The sequence below is a fragment of the Halyomorpha halys genome, unplaced genomic scaffold, assembly GCF_000696795.3.
Source record: "Halyomorpha halys isolate HHAL.00 unplaced genomic scaffold, Hhal_1.1 Scaffold27.1, whole genome shotgun sequence".
NCBI classification, from domain to species: domain Eukaryota; kingdom Metazoa; phylum Arthropoda; class Insecta; order Hemiptera; family Pentatomidae; genus Halyomorpha; species Halyomorpha halys.
Genome location: NW_027115109.1, coordinates 1,021,865 through 1,043,387, shown reverse-complemented (window position 1 = coordinate 1,043,387; position 21,523 = coordinate 1,021,865). Strand labels below are relative to the sequence as shown.

General features: G+C 28.6%; 1 protein-coding gene across 4 annotated transcripts in view; it reads right to left on the bottom strand.

Moving 5' to 3' along the window:
• The window catches only part of Mef2 (myocyte enhancer factor 2), a 364,222-nt gene that overhangs the window by 62,639 nt on the left and 280,060 nt on the right, over positions 1-21,523 (bottom strand). For 3 of the 4 annotated variants that reach the window (XM_067052185.1, XM_014424937.3, XM_067052186.1), the window contains one exon: positions 20,069-20,125. The gene's annotated coding sequence lies outside the window, so the exon portion shown is untranslated. Of the gene's footprint in view, positions 1-18,802; positions 18,959-20,068; positions 20,126-21,523 lie in introns of those variants that run through there. The other variant, XM_014424955.3, reaches the window with a different exon arrangement.

Here is a 21,523-nt window from a genome sequence, read left to right as displayed (position 1 = left end):
ATGGCACTGCTATCCATGGTTAGGGGAAAGAAAATTGGGCTGTTCCAGGAATTACAAAAAAAACAAATATCTTCAGTTTTATTTTTAATTAGAAAAAGATTCCTTTTTTACCTAAACTATACAACGGATACAGGAAAAGTCATTAGAAATGAAATGTTGAAGTATTAAGGTACACGCCCCCTAGAGCACCATATCATTAAAACTACTTATAACACTAAAAGAAAACTTATATTTATTTTGGCGAATATAGAAACTACTAATAAATAAATTTTGTAAATGATTTTAGTCATTAATAATTATTTCATTGAATCATTACAGCACAGAAGCTATTAAAAGTAAATTGAAGTACGACGAAAATATTACGTACTTATGATAATTTTTTATTTAATAAATAAATAAGACGTTTGTGATACGTTAGATAGTTATTTGTCTATCTATTACCCCTTATTTTTAAATATTTATAATTATCACTTATATATTTATTACTTTTATTTAAATGAATTTCTTTATTTTTTTATGCATATATGTTGATAATTTTTTTCGATTTTAATGAAATATGATAGTGCATGACCGTACTGGATTTTTATGTAAATATATTTTCTATATTTAAATTTTTTACTATTCATTATACTGAGAGAAAATTTTATGTAGATATTTAGGGTAATAATAGAAGAACAAAATGAATAATTTTATAAAAAAAAATATGAGAAAAAAAGAAAACTATAGAAAAACAAAAAGACTAAAGAACTAGAACAATAAGAAAAAACTCATGGACTTCCTTTATGTATTTTAATATTTACTGACTATGCCAATATTATGCAGTTGGGCGAGATTGGTTTTTGAATAAAGTTTTTCTCTTTCCAATAAATATATTTTATCCTAAAAAATAGTATTATTTCATATTATATAAAGTAATATTGAGTATTATATTAAATTCTAATTCGTTTTATTTATTCCAAAATGTTTAAATTCTCGAAAAATTAAAGTTGTCAACTTTTGACCGGTGGTGTAACTATATAAATAGAAATTAAAATGAATTTACCAACGTGTTAACGATGTCTGGATATATTCCTATAGATTACTTCGTAAAAAAAATGATAATGTTTATATAAATCCATTCTTGCCCTTGGATAAGGTTTCTATTTTAAATTTAGCTTTACAAATATAAGTTTAATTAAATGTCGAAGGCAATTTTTGTAAACGTTATCTTAATATACGAGCTATTTTTCTATTATACAAATGTCTAAATAACACAATTTAAGAGGCATTTATAAATGTCGTATTGGAATTTTTAAAATTTTAAATATGCATGGATGTAAATTAGATCCATAACACGTATTTTACATCTAATTACGTAATTGAAATCATGTAAGTGATCTGTATTTAACATGAATTATTTATTTTTATAGTGTTAACTGTTAAGTTAATTAAAATTAATATATTTGTGCTGTATAATATATATGTTTATAAATACACAAGCACCTGTTGAGCCAAGAAATCAATTTCCAGTTTTTCAAACATTTTTAGGGGGTTTTGAATTAATTACTATGAACAGTGTAGTGCAGGCAGCTATGTTTTTGTAATGCGTGATCGATTGTGGATGTACTAGTTTCGATGACACAGTTACAATGATGTAACAGCATTTAGACTGAATTAATTATCCTCAAAAAAATTCAGTAACCTAACTTGTTTTTCCCCCTAATAGAAAATTAGGATCCTTCTGCATACAAAACGTTAAAAAAAAAAAAAAATCCTTCAATATACAAGGGGTTTGGGAATCCACTCATACCATAGATTATTATTTAGATCTAACTGGAGAGCTAAATTCATTTAAAACAAAATGGAGTAATCTCCATCTAGTTTATTACATTAAATAAATAACTGTCATTAATATCAAGAATTTTTCATTGCTACTCCTAAGAGCTATTAATTTTAAATCTCGCGTTATCCGGATTAAATCAAGCCACATTATTCTGTTTAAAAGGGGATTCCACTGCACAATGAACCGAAAAAAGATTATCACAATAAAATAATAAGAAAAATCCTTCCGAATTTCAAGAAATAAGTTAATTATCAAGAATAATAATAAATAAACATTTAAATATTTTAACAAAATTTCAGATCAGGCAAAAAAAAAAAAATCTGAGAGATAATGCAAGCGATGGAAGATTGTTGAGATGCAGGTTAAGGGGGATTCATCATCTGGAGGAAGTGGCTTGCACCCTAGGTTCATTAGTTTCTCTCCCTCTGTCTCGTCGGGGCCAACCCAAACCCAGTTCACACATAACATATTTCCGACTATACAAACGAAGAAACACCCCCATATGAAGCTGTATGTGTTCCTCATAAAAAATAAACCGAATGAAACCGATGGAACAGGACAAAATATTAAGGTTTCGAGTCACTATGGCTCCATTGGGACGAATATTTTTAGTTTAAAAAAAAAAATTAAACATTCTCTGATTTAGCATTAAAAAAAAAATTGATAAGTACTAAAAAGACTCACCCAAATTTTACAACTGTTGATTTAATAGTACTCGTTGCTAAAATTAAATTACTATAGTTTATTATCTGTGGTTCGGATTGTATTTTTTTTTTCAATATAAGGGGTATTCATGATCTTTAGTTTAACATGTTAATGTAATGGAAAAACTCATGTTAAACGGAGAAATATTTCCTTCTTTTATTTTATGTCAAAACGATATAACATGGTTGCGAGTATGCTAAATGGAAAATGACGTCACGAAACAGACCAGCAGAGCTCCACGCGATTTTGTTTGTTGTAGTCACAAACAATGTAAAAATCAATGTAGTATTATACATGTTACTTGCTCGTAGCTTGTGTTAGTATTGTTTTGGATGTTTTTAAAACTAATAAAGCAATGGATGACAATAATAATGTAATGACAGTTGTCAATTAGCTCATCTTTATTCTCTTCCTCACAAGTTAAAAGATCAACAAGACACTCAGTAGTCAAACTTTCACACAACTTCCACTGTTCACTCAATTTAGGCATGTTGTAATAAATTACTTAAATCAAAACTTATAAGTAAACAATAACATGCAGTTTTGGAAAGGTTATAAATCAAGTTGCACAGAAAATCCGCTAGGAGGTTTTATACATTTAACATGACTTTAAATAGGGCTACTGACAATCATAAACTTATAACATTTAACACATCATGAATACCCATACTGTGTAAGCATGAAAAAATAAAATAAAATTTTTATCCTAGCCTTTTAATTAGTACTTGTAAAAAAAAAAAATATTACACATTGATCTCTAAAAACTTTTTTTGTTACACCATAGGGAAAAACGGTATTCAAAAACACGAAGATGTGCTTCACAACTTCATTCGAGCATGCTTATTTAAATCTTACAACATACAGGCATAAAAAGTAAGCAATATATAATAATAGTATATGACTTTTCTTTTTTTGTTTCATTATTTTGGTTGTTTTATCTTTTTATTTTTTTTTCTTTCTATACTTTATTACTTTTTTTTTTATAAAATACACAGTGATCGCAAAAACCTTTCTATAAAATAGAAAAAAAAAAACATTCCCATAACATAACAACCATGGGAACAAGAAAACAATTCGGTTTATTTATGTTTATATTTATCGACCAATTTTGTATTATCTATGACCTTTTGAGACTTATGCGCAATATATTAAGTCTTTTTTTTAATTCATTCGTTCATATTTATTTATTTTTTATTATTATCACTAAAAATATGAAATGTTTAATTATTTAAATAAAAATTAGTTAAGTTACTTTTGATTAATGAGTTAATTTATACAACGAACCCTATAGGACTATTTCAATGAAGACAAGACATATCTCATATTTAAGAACGTTTAATTTTCTCACTGATATTACGAACAAAATCGTTAGAATACTGTTAAACCGATGACATAAAGCGGCACTTACGGAGAGTAGATTTTAGCGGAAAAGTTGCTGTCAAATCCCAGGCATCCAAATAAATCTGTTTAGTAGAAATGGAATACAATTGTGGTCTAAAAAGTTTTGGATTAGATCACATTAGTTCTCATATTGAAATATAAACGAGTGAAAGAAAAAAAAAAAAATACTGAGGTCTTAGATTTTATAACCCTGATAATCTAATTTATAATATAAGTGAAAAATAATCTAATAAAGAATCCAAACATATTAGGATATTTAATTACATTACATAAAATAAATAAAAACTTGACATGTGAAATTATAGAAATTTATAAGAGATGAAGGGATGTTAAGTTAATTTTTTTGAGAAGAAAATAATATTATTACTTATTTATAATCTTAAAATTCTTTCTTGAGACTGGCAATTATTTACTAAATAATTCAAAACACTATCCAAATTATAGTCTCAAAACTTTTATTGTTTTTACACGTCCAACGTTTCGGCCAATTCGGCCATGTTCAGGGACAATCTTAATTTACTATGAAACATATCATTTAATCATTCCAAAAACTTCATACAGGCTATTCTGCCCAGGTCAAAACATTTATATCCAATAAGTCAAATATCCATTAAAATCACAGTCATAATTTTTTTTCTCATTAACCACTATCAATACACTTTTATTACAACCTTTGTAATATATTATAAAAATGTCTCATACAAAATTTAAAAAAAAAATCTGATAAAAATTAAAATTACTCAAAATAACAACCGGGAAGAGCAGCCATTGGAGATCGCTTCGGCCCAGGTAAGCTATCACGATGCAGGTAGACAAAATGGTGGACCCTAACCTCCATTGCTCAATATTTGTATTCTATTGTCCCTAAACAATTCTTAAAAAATCTTAGACATGGGTCAATAAGATTCACATTAAGAATGATAACTGCTAAAAAGTGGGTACCGTATCCGGTATTTCAACGGAATAACTATTTACGAAAGTTTTATACCACCATTAATTGGTGATAAAAAATATCGGTACACTGATGATTTTTTCTTTCAACAATCAAAGAAAAAAATCTAGTACTTATATTGGGCAGGATAATATTACAATCAAATAGGTTTTTAATTAAATAATGATTTTTACTAACTATACTATTTAATTTATTTAATATAAATCAGAATGATTGAGGGGGGAAAAATCCTTAGGAACACATTAAATCCACTTTCTACAAAAATAATATTATAAAAGAACAAATTTTGTTTTAATTTTATTTTTTAAATAAATCTACAAAGTAATAAACTACTATTATAAATTTTATTATTGTAAGTTTTTTAAAAATGATTTTCGTGTTTCATGTTAATTAATATATTGTAGATGTAAAAGCATCGAGGAAAAATAACCAATATCGACTCTCCCATTTAAGAAAAAAATATATATTCTTTCACTACTTTTCGATTGTGATTGGAACATTTATTGCAAAAGAAATCCTCAACTCTTTCAAATAGTAGTACGTATCTAATTAGGCATATTTCTCCAATCTAGGCATCATCAGGACTGAAAAATATACGATAACATAAATTCAAACAGGAGATTGCACATCCCACTTCAACAGTCTAAACATAAGCTAAGTAAATAGAGATAGTACAACACTCAGAAACTGTTTAACAAGTATGAATGAAAAATTATGTTTTGGAGTGATATACTATGTTTTCAAACTTAACTTAAAATACTAGTCTCAGAATATCATTTCAAAACATTGTACTTATAGTTCATACGAACATGTTGAACTGTATAGGAGTGATGTACTAAGTACTATGTGTTTAGCCTTTTTTAGATTGTTAAAGTGAGATGTGCTATTTTTGTGCATTCATGTGATCTTCATCTTTTCTGACAATACATTGATTTACAGTTTCGTTATTTATTGTAATTTGATGGAATCTTCCACTTATTGGAAGCTGACTAGCAAAACTGGTCAGTAATTATTAGAAATAAAAAAAAAAAAATAAATAAAATAAACAATAAATAAAAAAACAATTTATCGTTATGTATCTTCTTATCAACCAATATACATTCAATTTAAATAGATATCATACATGCAAAACTGGATACTCAGTAATTCAAATTTTTGTACAAAATATCAGTGCTTAAGAAATTTTCTAAATTAATTATTTACAATATATTAGTAAAGCGTACATCAACGAAGTTATTTTCTCAAAAATAATAAGTTAAATGAAAAATAATCGTCAGACCGAAGCTAATAATAAGAATTTTTTTATGTATACGTTTCCATTAGACATAAAGTAACGTGGTTCCTCAGTAGAAAAAGTATAATCCGTGTTTTTGCCTCTTCAAAGTTCAAAGTCTGAGTTATTTTTAAACCGATTTTTGAATAAAAGTTGACGAACAATAACAAATAGTTAATCATTATTCTGGGACAAGTCCCTTTAGAATGATTTTTAGGTTAAACAATATATTGGCCAAAACCAGAGTGGCCGCGCTTACATACTCTTTATAATTACATACTGAGTATTTATTTTTATTTTTTTAACGTTTTGAAACAGCCTCCATTTGAATAATAATACATTAAAGGAAACTATATATTATCACTGGAAGATTATTGATTGACCGTGTGTATAGATGAATGGAATATGATCCGGGTGCGGTAAAAAAAAAACTCAAATAGTAGAATTATACTATTTTATTGAGCCTGATATAATATATACAGGGCTCAATAAAATAGAATAATTCTACTATTTGAGTTTTTTTTTTACCGCACCCGGACCATATTCCATTCATATATATTATCACTAATCTTCCAAGTATAGTTCGGGAGAGTAAATAAAGTTGGCTGTTTCAAAACAATAAAAAAAAAAAACCCTGTTTCATTCGGAGATCCATATCGTTCAAACTACCCACAACACTAGAAAACCAAATAAAACATCTTATAAAAGTAGAGTAAATTTGCTAAAACATGAGCCCTAATGGAGTTGTTTACGTCCAATAGTTCCCGAGATACTTTTGTTTTTTAAAAACAACATTTCATGAAATACTGAAAAATCAGTAGTTTGTAAACTGTGGGAAATATTTATCTCAGGAACCATGAGACGTATAGATGTCTATTAGCACACAAATAAAAGCTAGTTTAATGTGTTATAAAGTAGTTAAGATCGGTTATCGTTTTAAGAGTAGTTATTTCCATGATATTTGCTAAAATAAGTAAATTTACTAAATACTGATTTTTCAATATATATTTCATGAAATATTGTTCTTTAAAAAAAAAGTATTTCGGGAACAATTGAATGTAAAGAGCTCTACTAGGGCTCATATTTTAGCAAATCTACTCTTCTTTTAAGTTTTTATTAGGTTTTCTAGTGTTGCAGGTATTTTTAACTCTAAATAAAAAAATAAAAATTTTTAACGGTACTTAGGTATCTTAAAACGATCATTTCAGTCGAAATTTGGGTCAGAAATTTTATACTATTCCAATGCTTCATACTATAGTACAAGAGCCGGGAAGAAAAATAGGCAGTAATCTCACCCCAATTTTTGATTGCTTCAATAAAAACTACGTATAATTACTAGTCAAAATTGATGAGTCTGCCAAGTATAGGTAGGGGGATAAAAAAAATGGCGGTTATTTCAAAACCTTAAAAAAAAAAACATTTTTTTTCATTCGGAGCTCCTATATCTTAAAAACTACCAACAACACTAGAAAATCTAAGAGAACATTATTTAAAGAAGAGTAAATTTGATGAAATTTTTTTTTTTATAGTTAATTTATTTTGAAAAATTTATATCTCAAAAACAATTTGACGTACAGATGTCTATTAGCACTCAAATTAAAGCTCGCTTAATGAGCTATAAAGTAGTTTATGATGTTGATCTTCGAAGGAGTAATAGTTCACATGAAATTTGCTAAAATAAATTGATTTATAGTTGTTCAGACAATAAATTTAATTTATGAAAAACTTTATTTCAGAAACCATTGGACGTACTGATGTCTGCCAGCGCTCAAATTAAAGGTAGTTAAATTTACTACAAAATAGTTAATTATCTTTATCTTTGCAGGAGTAGTAGTTTTTATGATAATTGTGAAAATAAACTCACAAAATGCTAATTTCTAGTTGTTCGTATAAAATGTTGGATTTTTAAAAAAATATATCTCTAGACCCATAAGACGCACATATGTCTGCAAACACTCAAAATAAAGGAAATTTAACTTACTATAAAGTAATAAATGACACTTATCTTCTTAGGGGTAGTAGTTTTTGTGATATTCACATATGAATATAAATTTGACAAATGAAAATTTTTCCGAACAACTATAAATCAATTTATTTTAGCAAATTTCATGTGAACTATTACTCCTACCAAGATAAACATCATAAACTACTTTATAGCTCATTAAACTAGCTATAATTTGAGGGCTAATAGACATCTGTACGTCAAATGGTTTTTGAGATATAAATTTTTCAAAATAAATTCTCTAACTACTGATCTTTTAGTACGTCCCATACATTTTTATGAAATGTTGCTTTTTAAAAAGCTATATCTCGAAAACTATTTAACCTAAATAACTCTATTAGGGCTCATATTTTAGCAAATTTACTCTTTTTTAAACGACGTTCTCTTATATTTTCTACTGCTGTTAGTTTTTAAGATATAGAGCTCCGAATGAAAAATTAAATTTTTTTATCGCTTTTAAACAGCCGCTATTTTATATTTCCCTAGCTATACTTGGCAGACTCATCAATTTTGACTAGTAATTATACATAGTTTTTATTAAAGTAATAAAAAATTGAGGAGAGATAGCTGCCTTTTTTCTTCTCTTGGGCTCTTGTACTACTAGGTACATGTTTCGTATACAGATTAGTGGAAGTAAAAAATTCACATATTTTATATGAATAAAAGATATAATAGAAGTAAGGTGTAAGTAAAAATGAGAAAGCAAATCCCAAAGTGAGAAAATGAGGAGGTTTTGAAAGAGCCTAGGGTGGGCGGGGCAGGTCAACTGTTTCCAATATCTGTTTTCTGCTTACCTGCTTTAGGAGCTTAGCTTTAGCACATGCCCTTTTTCTTAGGTTCGAGGTCAACGCGGAAATTTAACACCTCCTTATCATTTAAACTGTTAGAAATTCACAATTAATTAACAGAGATGATTAATTATAATAATTAAATATTAACAATAATAAAATGTGTTCAGTATATATGTACCACAATATGCAGCAAAACTATCAACTTCTGATCTTAATAGTAAAAACAAAAATCTACGCATCATAACAACTTTTAATTATTATATAAAAAATTAGGGTTTCTTGATTACATAAAGAAAAAGGTTCATGAAGATCCACTCCCAGTTATAGACAGTTAAAGGAGCAGTGACCTACAACCTGGGAAACCCAACCACAACCCGAAGACTGAAGCCCAGGCTGCTGCAGGACATCCTGTTATAAGTTCTATATTTATCAGTTCTGTTATTGTCACTCTAAAAGTTTATTTTATCTTGATATTTTATTTCTCTTCAACATTTTCTTAAATTCACTTTCTTTTTTTTCCATTAAAAGTCAATTATTTATTTTGTTAAATCCATAAATGTCATTGTTTTAGTTATAAACTTTACTTTTATCAAGGATTATTATTTTAATCTATTTATTTAATAGGTGTCTTATTTGAGACAATAACTCTCCATAATGAATTGTTAAAAAGAAAATGTACGTCATACATTAACCATGTAAGGCCCACCAAGGCCCTGCTTCATAATTAAGTACAAACTAATACTATTAGTCTTGTAAATTTATCTTAATTCAATTACACAGACTTGTACAATAGTAACTTGTACTTTAGTAATTTTTAATTCCTGTAATATCACCAATAGTCATCCCTATCATGAAAAAAATAAGTATTAGTATTATTACCACACTATTTTCTACACTTGTACTATGAACTAATACTATTAGCTTTCATTATGAAACAGGGCCCAGGCCGATCTGGTATTAAATAAATAAAAAATAAAACTAGGGTTTCTCGAGCTAAAAATAAACAATATCAACTTTGTTCATGCCAAGAATACAACAGTTTAATAACAGCTGTGTATATAAGATCGGCAGGTCGGGACCACTCGGATTTTTCCGATTCAAAATCTTTACTTTTCTCCTTCAATTATGTATTTCTCAATTGTTCATTATTTCTAATAATGACAACTGGTTATTCACTTCAAATACCAGAATCTGAAAGTCCACCGTACAATTACAGGAGCGATCTGGGATCTTAGCCTTAACAGATGGAGGAGAAGAACTAACAGTGAACTACTAGTAGAGACTGGTCAGTCAATATCTCATGATAAGAAGGCAAGGATGGAGATGTGGCTCGAAGCTATCCATCAGGACGCATCTACACAACAATGTCAGTATAGTAGCATAGACGCCACGTAGGAGACCACAAACCAGATGGATAGATAGAACAAAGATGAGAAAGAGCTGTATGCAGCAAACTGGAAATCAGTAGCCCAAGATAGGCAGGCGTGGAGAAGGCTAGATCGGGCGGCAAAATATTTACTAGGTCTGTAGAGCCAACCGACAAAAAAAATATATATGAAGAGAAATAGTGGTAACTATTTATTGAATTTATTTTAGATCTTCATCAGGGCTGGATAGTATGAAGTGAAGTTGAAGCTAACATACATAAATCTATATCAACAGCCATCGAATGCGCGCCAAACTATTTAGCCGCGATGAAGTCCTACAATGTGGAATTTTATAAATAGCAACCACTATCTTATAAGTTAAAATGAATTAAGAAATCGACAGAAGGATAAAACTCTTGTGGAATGAATACAGGCCCTTCAAAAAGATTTCAAAAGCAAATTAGAAATAGACATGAAGCCAAAAAAAAACAAAACTTGAACTCAAGTTTAATTCTATGCAGATGAATATTTTAAGGAGTTAAATGTCAACTAAGAAGATAGAAAGGATTAAAGATATTCGTAAAGTTAGTATCAAAAGCTTGAGGGTTGAAGCTCATCGGGCACGATGAAATTAAGTTGGACTATTTATTTTTTGTATTATTAGTCGAGTTGTGACTCACTAAAACCGATCGATCCGGTAACATAGATAGCATAGCTTCCCACGCGAATCTTCCACAGAATAAATCTGTTTCTGAGTGTGTTGTTAGGCTTAAGGAAGATCAAATGCAACGTGGGAGTCACAAAGATGGGGCACATAATGGAAGAATATTTTGAGCGATAGGGCAAACATGGATAGACGTCTAGAATCTAACTGGAAAGAACTTGGAGAATCGTTTGATCTTCTTCCAGTAAGATTATCTTGATCCTGGATAAGGTGAACTTGTTTATTTCTTAAGCATACTGGTGACCCGGTTTGTATTGGTGCATATAACCGTGCATAACTATTGCATAACTGATTTCACTAAGCACCGAAAGTTGATGTTGCAGTAGGAAAATTCACCTTATTACTGGCAAAATGCTGAATATACCTATATTAAATGCATGGTGGTGTTAAGGTTCTAAGATATTTATTTTTATTTCTTGTAATTTCCTTCATATCCGTTTCGTCCTTCACCTCATACGAACCAAATTCTCAAAACTTTTCTAATCATCCTCATCTTTAGGTTCAATCCTTATCTAGTTCCACCCATCCCTACAATCCACCTCGATAGTTGAAACGGCAGTGGCCAAGAGTCTTATTGTAAAATAAAAATGGATAATTTGAGTTCTGGTCAGATGCTCCACTCAGTTGCACTTGCTCAGCCTCCACTGGCTCATTACCAGTGACGCAGTGAGAGGGATGTGCTGTGATCTCAAAGAACTCTGCTCTACCCCTCACATGTGAGAGAGAGTGGGCTCAGAGATCCTAAGGTCGATAGTGTAAATATTGTATTTAACAGTGTGAATATTACTGAAGATTATTTTATTTATTTTCATTATTTCATTTTATTTATTTTTTCATTTACATGGTTTGATTATGTTTATTTTCTTTATCATCTTCTTTGTATATATTTAGAGAGAGATTTTATTTATTTGTATGTACTTTTTCATTTACTTTTATCCTTATGTTATTTTATTTTAGTATGAATTTGATCAGTCATCACTATTACCTATTGCCCAACAACTTTGTGGCAGATTTTGATATCTACTAACAAATAAAGTTTTGAATTAAAAAAAAATAATATGATTATTTATTTTTAAAGTAAAGAAATATAATACTACAAAATAATAAGTAAAAATTAGGCTTCGGCGGAGATAAAGGAATATTGATATTTTACAACAATATAAATACAATTGTAGTTTTGCATATGTGATACGTGTCAAAACATTGAGTTATGCTGTAGAGTCCGAGTTTTTATGCAGTAAATATCTACGAAATATACCACACTATATGCAATCTTAAAGTATGTAGTAAGGCATCTCCAAATATTCAATAAGACTATTGAATATTTAAATATATTTACGACTAATGTAAATTTTCATAAACAAAAATATAAAAATATTAACAAACTCTTGAGATAAACCAGAAACGCCAATAAACCTAATACGGGAACAAACTAACACTGCGAACAAATGAAACTTTAAATGACAATTAATAGTCTTATTAATATTTTCCAGAATACAGCGTCCCAAATTTTCCAGAAAAAAACCTTTCCAATATTTTTTCAAAGTTTCTCTTCCCCGGTCTGGTGAGTAAGCTGCACTATTGTTTTTGAATTGTTTCAATAATTCAAAACTTTTGCCTAATAATAAAGTTTTCTTCTTGAAATTGTTTGAATTATTTGATAAAAGCAAATATGGGCGTTACTCTAAGCTAAAATAATGCTTAGCATAATACTATTCATTATTTTAAGAATTTTTTCTCTACATTATGCGTACCATCTCCATTTCTTTCAGCATTTATAATTATAATAATAAATATTATCGCCTGTACAATAAAGGGAGTAAGCAAAAAACTGAATGTATTCTAAAAAAGTAATTTCGATATTTTGCAATTGTTCTGCATTCATCCTTAAATATTCAAAATAAAATTTGGTTGATTTCGCCTTAATGCAATAAATCTTAAAGATATTTGATCATCTGTTTAAAAAATGCATAAAAATAAAGGCCCTGGCAATGAAAAAGTAAATAAACATTAAGAATTGGAAGAATATTAGTCATTGTTGGCACACCTTATTTTATGGTACGAATGAGAATATACCATAAAAGGATATTCACTGCAATAAACAGTAAGCAAACTGTTAAATTGATAAATAAAAAAAAAATCGTCATGTTTACAAAATGTTTGGGGAATTTATGTATACGTGATTTCACTTTGAAGGATTCAACGGATTTTTCTAAATATTACAGGCCACAATAATCATATAGTACATACTGAAAAAAAGTCACTAAGTAAAAACAAAAAAGTTCTCATTTAGAAATTTAACACCACAAAATACTAAGAAAAAATATGTTTTATGGTATCCAAATCCATTAATTTGAATAGGTGCACAAACAACAGCCTACAAAAAAAATAAAATAAATAAATAAACAAACGAGCAGACTGAATTCAGTTGCATAATAAAAACATCTGAAAATGTATTTAAATTTTAAAATATTCAAGTTCAGTCCTTGGTCTTTATAGTTTCTACCAAGTCTTATCAAATCTTATAATGAAGGTATTGCATTACTAAAATATTACTTTTTTTATTATTCTACTAAGAATAACTTCTAGCAACAACAACAATTCTAGTAGTAAGAACAACATTTTTGATAATAATGAAATATTATCTTGGTTTAATGATTACTAAATCTCAGACTAATGAATTATAAACAGCACTAACATCGATTAAGATTTGCCCAGTAGTTATCATTAAAAATTCATCTTCCATATAATATTTTTATACGATCATTATTTGAAATTTATTTTGTAAATCAATAACAATAAAATTACTAAAAATAATTTTACTTAAGGCAGAAATGGCTCTTTCCTATATTTTACTTATTTATACAATAAAATATTTTGAAATCTGGATTATTCAGTATTTTAATTGACTAAACGTAGTCAGATTGTAAATATTGTAAGGCAATTAGCTTGAAATAATTAAATAAACCAGTAAATTTGGAATAGCTATTGATAACATTAATAACAACTTTAATAATTAAGTTATTATAATTAATAAATAAATTTATAAAACAAAGGAAAAAAAACAGCACCACTATATTTAATGAAGGTTCATACGTTCAGTAATCGAAATAATAATATTAGAAATATATTTAGAAAAATTATGAGAAGTATCAAATTTATTAAGATATTAGTTTCAGGTTATATATAATTTATATACTCGAATTATAAACATATAATAAAATGTGACTATAGTTTTAGAAATGGACCGGAAGTTTTTCAGATTAATAGGGCAAACTGTTTATAGATTAGTGTATAGATGGATGATGGATCGGAACTGAATAACATCAAATTTACAATCAAAATGACATCAATTTTTGACTGATAAATGACGAATAAATTCCAAATGATTGACAATGACTTAGTATACCTATATCGTTAAATTAATAAAATCGAATACTAATTTACAAAGATGATTACACTAGACTAAATTTATTTCATACGTACGAAATTTTAAATTAATCAAATCGACATTTTTCGAAACATTATAGTTTAAAAGAAAAATTATTAAGTAAGAATTTGTAATAGGTTTCACTAAAATTATTTCAATAATATTTAAATAATTACAGTGTGGTTTTATGGTCTAAATTTACAGGGGTCTAGGTATATACACACAGTAGTTTTCATAAATTCAGAATTTTATACTAAAATTAATTTATTAAAAAAACTCACTCAGATCATATGAATGATCCATCTTTTTTTTTATTCTTAATGACTCACTCAAATGAGCAATCTATCTCTACTTTATGAGATGAATACCACTTAGAGGAAATTGATTGCCGAAAGGGAGAGGGGATAGGATTCAAATTTTTCAAAACTTGCTAGGATTAACCAACTCTACTATGTAAGCAGCTGAAAAAAATTTAATTAAACCGAATAAAAAATAAATTGGAACGCAATTTTTTTATAAGCATCTCACTAGTCAGTAAGTTTTTATTTCTCCTTCCTGGCTTGCTCTTCCACTCTTTTCGCCAAAATCAACTATAACTCACTCAATAAGGAAATTTAATCGGTTCATAAGCGAATGGATCTAAACAACATAGATTATTGCTTTATCAAAGTAAAGACTCGTTTACTCACTCAAATGAGCTATCTATTTCTATTTTATGAGAAGCAGTGAAAATTTAGGATGGAATAGGAAAGAGGAGAAGATTCAATTTTTTCAAGACTTATTAACATTAACTAACTCTGTAATGAGACTCAAATTGAAATTGAATTAAATCAAATAAGAAATTAATGAGAGTAAATATTTTTTATAACTCGCAGCTCACCGTTCAGTAATAATGGAGGTTTCGTTCTCCTTACTAGCTCTTTCCCTCACATACCACTCATTTCTTCCCAAATCAACTATAGCTCACTCAGTAAGGAAATTTGAATCGGTTCATGAGCGGATAGATCTAAACATCATACATTATTACTCCATTAAGGAGCGTATACACTTTATATAAAGGAGTGAGTATAATAGAATAGTTAGAGTATATCAGTAAAATATTGAATAAATGCTAGTTATTTACAGTCAATTAAAATGTTACTATTGAAGCAATGTTGAATTAGTGATTAAATTAACTCATTTAAAAAAAAAAATTGTATATACTTAATTATTCGGAATTTTAAAAATAATATATTTTTTAAGTACAATTTCAAAGAAACAGTATGAACCTTACACCATCTGATTCTTATACAATGACTGTAATGAATTCATAAAACTATATGGTTGCGCTACAATCAACTTATGCAACCAAAAAAAAAGAATTTAAGTGGTCTATTAGTTTTTATAAAAAAAAAAAATAATGATAATAACAAAAGGCATTACCGTCCAATAAACTATTTACCGATATGCCTTTGATATTCTTTAATGATAAGAAATTATTTTATGATTGTTTTGGTATAAAGTGCTCGGGAATCGGACTTGATGACCCTATTAAATGTGACCTGGTGACCCTAACGCCCACCCGATAATGCCTCTCAATGCCTCCCTGCCTCTTAATAGGTATTTATTACTATGTAATAAAAAAGAATACAAATAAAACATCAAATCAGTGCATTAAAAACATTGTGTTTAAAGTAATTTAAAAATATTGTGACTTTAATGGCCAATTAAAAAATATTTTATAATAGTGTGATAAAAAATCAATAGCTTTATTTCAATACAGAATTATCAATCAAAAAAAGCAGAATACCATTATAATAGTGTGATTTATAAAAAAAAAAAAAGTTGATTAAGATAAATTTTCAACCCCAGATGCAATGAAAAAATCTCCCAGATGATTTTAAAAATTAGTAAAATATGCCATATGCCATAAAGATTTTGTTTTTCTTATAAAATAAAATATTTGTTAACCCATATTCAACATATCGATAATTCCATGAATCTTTAAAATCAGGAAGGATGAGAAGGAATTAATTATGATTATTTCGTTATATTTGAAAAAAAAATTGAATTCTTAATTAATTCTTTGAAGAATTTATCAAAGATTTGAGTTACGCCAACTAAAACTAAGAATGAATTCATATTCACGGAGAATATAAAACAATTCATTTGTTGTTTAAGATGATGAAATAGTTCATTTAACTATTCAAAAGGGACAGCTCATTTTTTTTTTTTTTTTTTTAGTTAATTGATAGATAAGATAAAAACAATCATTTAATGAGTTGTTTTCCAAGAATTATATCAAGTAATTTGATCCTGAAAGTTTTAAGAAATGTTTAAGTACTTAAAGAGAGATTATATTTCTAATCAATGCAGAAAATTAATCGTCTTCACCACAATTAATTGATAAGAAATATGCTAATTATAATGTATATGGTAATAAATAAGCAGGAGACTAAAATATGTAGTTATAATTTGGGCAAATTTAGAAGATTAATGAAATAAAAGAATTTTCAGCTTTCTGGATTTTAAAAAAGGTCAGATTGTTTCACTTTTTGTACAATAGGTCGCCGAAGGAATCCTATAAGAAAAAATAGCAAATTTATAAAACTTAAATCACATTTCGTCTTAATTACAGAGACCTAGAATAATAAATGTTAATATTTAACTTAGAAAATTTTTCATGAAACTGTTCTAAGGCGAGTATGAAATTGTATGGTGGACATGTGTGTTCTGACATGTGTTATCACAGCTGGAGGTGTGCCACTCCCGTACAGAACTCAACATTGATTTTGCTAGAAACTCAACATCGATTTTGGTTGAGGTTTCAACGTCCATTCATTGAACATACTTTTAACTTTTATTCTTTTTTGATAATTATGAACTGCCAACAACTAGTCAAGAATGTTTTTGTGAACGCTCAGAATTTAGTCACAAAGCCTTTAACCATAAATTATATAAGTGAAGTATACATTAAATTTTTAAAAAATAATAAACAGGTAACATTCATCAGTAGATTGATTCTACATACAATTCCTTTTGGTAAGAAAAAAACAAAAAAAAATTTAATGCAAAAAACATTTATTTTTATAAATACCAGTGATAACAATATTTTATTATAAATACCAATAATTCTTTAATGATATTAATATAAAAAAGTTGTTTTCTAAATATAATTAGCCCCTATTATAAGTCAAGTTCAAGTAAAAAACTAAACAAATTTAGAACTACAAACTAAAACAGAAAATCTATCTTTGTACATATGTATATATACATAAATCCATTCGTAGAGGCTTAAGAATTTTTAAATGGATTCACTAAGTGATAACATAACAATAAGCAATAGAAAAAAAGACATGAATCAGATGTAAAAATAAGAAAAAAAAGTCTGAAAATTTCACATTCTAAACCATGCACATGATATTGATGATTTTGCTAAGTCTTGATGCCCAAATCTAACTGTACAGATTGTCTCCATCTTTAAGATGACCACTGCATTTTTTTTCGTTAATCCAAAACATTATATACATTTCGATTGCCAATGAAATTAACTGAAATTCAGTTATTTTTAATGAATTGGTATTATTTAATCATTACATCAACTGTTCCTAATTTTTATTCAAAAAGACCATCGAATTTAAGAATTAATTGACATGAAATGAGATAAAATAAATTGTGCTTTAAAATATTATATAAGAATATAATTTTATAGAAAACCTTTATCTAAAGAGTCTGATGTATGCATTTTTTTTTCTTTTCGCCGTAGGCTTATATATGGGATATTGCAATTTCTTTTTTTGTAGCTTCAGCAAAAATTCCAATAAACCGCAGATGGTGTACACGTCTGGACTACGGTCAAATAATTTAAATGACACAATGGATTTCACAGTATATTGGTGCTAATAGAATAACAATTAATTTGATAGAAAGGGGGAAACGACACGCCTAATTGTGCAACCTGCCTCCCTAAGGTCGAATCGTCATTGCGCCAGGTCATATTGAAGCAATGCACACATTTAAAGCTTTGAAGTATACAGTTCAAAATCAGATTGGGATCATAAAAGGCATCAAAAAAATGGTTAAAAGACATAAATTGAAACCATCATTAAACCCTTCATAACCAATATTCAATCAGGAATTCCACTATGAGGCTCCATAAAAGAAAATAGAAGAATAATTCAACAAGCGCATAGCAGGAACAGGTTAGGCTTTGAGGTGAGATAAAAATTCCACAGCAAAACTCCACACAGCAACCAGGATAAAATATAATTTAGTCAGGTATTTTAAGGTTAAGTTGGGGGAGGGGAAAAAAAACCTAATGAATGTATGTGACCTTTTCTGGGCCCAACTACTTACTGGTTGTCAGTGCTGACTCCTTGCGAAGAGATATAAACACAACAATCTCAAAATAAAGCACCCAAAAATAATTGCAATGATGATTTTAAAGGCGAGAGGAGCGGCGGTTCGAAAATAAGTGGTCGCTTTTGAGGGGATGTAGGATCAGAGGAGTGTGGAGGGGGAAGAAGAGTAAAAATAGAGAGCAAGTTCCGGGCCTTGGCACGTGCCAAGCTCCTTGGTCTCCCCGACAGCAGCCTGCTCAGGAACAGATCACAGTAACAGTTCCGACCGTCTTCTTTACAACCTTGTCAAAAAATGGAACTATTGAAGTGGACCTAACGCTTTGGAAGGAAAGGACATGTAAGGAAGGGCAAAAAGCATCGCAGAGCACATGATGTTTTGGAAAATGAACCTTCCCATGTTAAACAACCGGATCTAGAATCATCAATGTTGCCAAAGGTAACGAGGTTTAATGTAATAATGGATACCATCAATCAACCTATTACACAGTTACGATCGTGTAACATTTCAAACATAACGTTCCAAATTAGTTCCATGAAAACAATCTCGGAGAGATGGTAATCCTGAAAAAAAGTAAGGATATGGCAAGGGATGTGTTGCGTCAGATAAGGAAATCAAGAATGACCTTATATGGACGTTCCACAGAAGGAAGTATGAAACGAAATGCGAAACTACAATCACAAATACCAAACCGTTAAAATAAACTAGAAATGTTAAAGTTATAAAATATTAATCATATAATTGTAAATAATTAATTTTCCGAGACAAATCCCATAACAGGCATTGGATATGGCAAGTACTTTTGAGTAAAATACAAAAATTTAATAAATAAAATATCTCTAATTTAATTTACAAATATTAATTCGTTAGGAAAAAGATTGGTTTTTAATAGATTTTTTAGTGAAAGATATGACAGCCAAGTAAACTACAAAAACAAAAAAAAGTAAAAATACAAACTTTAGAATGATATGCTTTTTTTCTGGCAAAATGGTATAAAGCAAATACTTCTTGAATGACTGGAACCAATGAAAGAGCCAGTTTGGAAATTTTTGGCAGAAGTGCGCATTCTCTAGCAATTCCTATGTATTTCTGAGTGAGCACTTCTTTCTGTCTCAAACACTTTGTTGCATTGGCAACAGTGTGGGTTGAAAATATTTTTCGTTGCCGTTTTTAATACGATTCCAGATTTTAAAAAAAAAATGTTTGAAATAAAAATAAAGAAAATTATTAATATAATGGTAGATATTATAAATCGATACTCACCGAAACAGTTGGATGGAACAAGTGATCAAAACAAAGGCTCGGAATCTCATTCAGAACCTGAAAAAAAGAGATAAATATAATTATGATCACTATAATTTTTTTAGAAATCACCATGATAAAAAATAAATATAATAATTATTTTAATATATTATTAGAAGCAAAGTAACAATAAATTATCAAATATGAAGTTATATATATGTAATTTCAGTTTCTAATGGGGTATTCACACACAGCCAATTTTAAGAGACATCGATATTTATCAGTGGACCTCAAAACGTGCATTTAGATAGAAAAATTGGGTTCGAAATTTTGGACGATCGCAATACTTCCACTTAAATAAAAAATCGGTAGTTTTTGACTATTATACTAAGGGAAGGGTCTTTAAAAAATGGGCATAATAACATTAAAAGCAATACCAAAATGTTTAAGTTAAGAAATTGGGGTTTTACATATAAAATGTTTGAAAATGCACACACATACATATATTGTTGTTAAGTGGCAACAAAAAAAAAAATTACTTATAGAAAGTTTTCAGATTATTGGATATATATATATATATATATTTTTTATGGGCGCCATGGAGGTCCAAGGCCGCGCGAGATATACTAGTGTAATACATGGTTTTCATTGGGTGGGTTCATCACTCCCACGCCTATTTTTGTGAGTCCCACCCATAGGCTAACGGCCCTCACAAATGCCCGGGGAGAGGCTGTGAGTGAGTATTGTAAATGATATACTTGAAAAATACACGGGTAGGGCTGGGGCTCGAGCTCACAACCTTTGGGTTGGTAGACAGGCTCGTTATCATGCGGCTATCGTCGCCCCCAACGATGGATAATTATTTAGCTGAAATACATCTTTCAAAAAAAAATATATATATATTTATTGATTAAAAACAAAATATTTCAGAATTAATGTCAACTGTTACAATCGCAAAAAATATGTAAAATGTATGATAGCTACCATCATGAGAGTTTTTAAAGTCGTGGGCGTATTTACGTACAAGATCTGGCGTGATAGTTGACAGTAATATAGTTGATAATGATACTTTACAGCTACGAAAAAACTGTTGCAGTCACAGCCATGATTTAAACTGTTTGTAAAGTTTTTTTTAAATACTGCTAAAGTGAATTCTGACTTTAATTTGTAATAAAATCATAAATTATTCTGCTGGATAAGAATTGGGTTGGTATAACTTTTATTTAATTAAAAAAATTATATCATCAATTTATCACGTCAAAAAGCAGTTGACCGGTCAAACGATTTTTTTTTTGTTTCGGCCCACGATGTCTGTGTACCGAATAGGTTAACGTCTAGAGACAGCTCTATCTATACTTAAAGTCCTTTAACTTTTCATATATAGTCAGTAAATAAATTAAGGTAGTTAATAAGGTAATTGAGTAACTTGAAATTAAAATATTTTACGAATTATATATATATATAAAGAAAGAATAA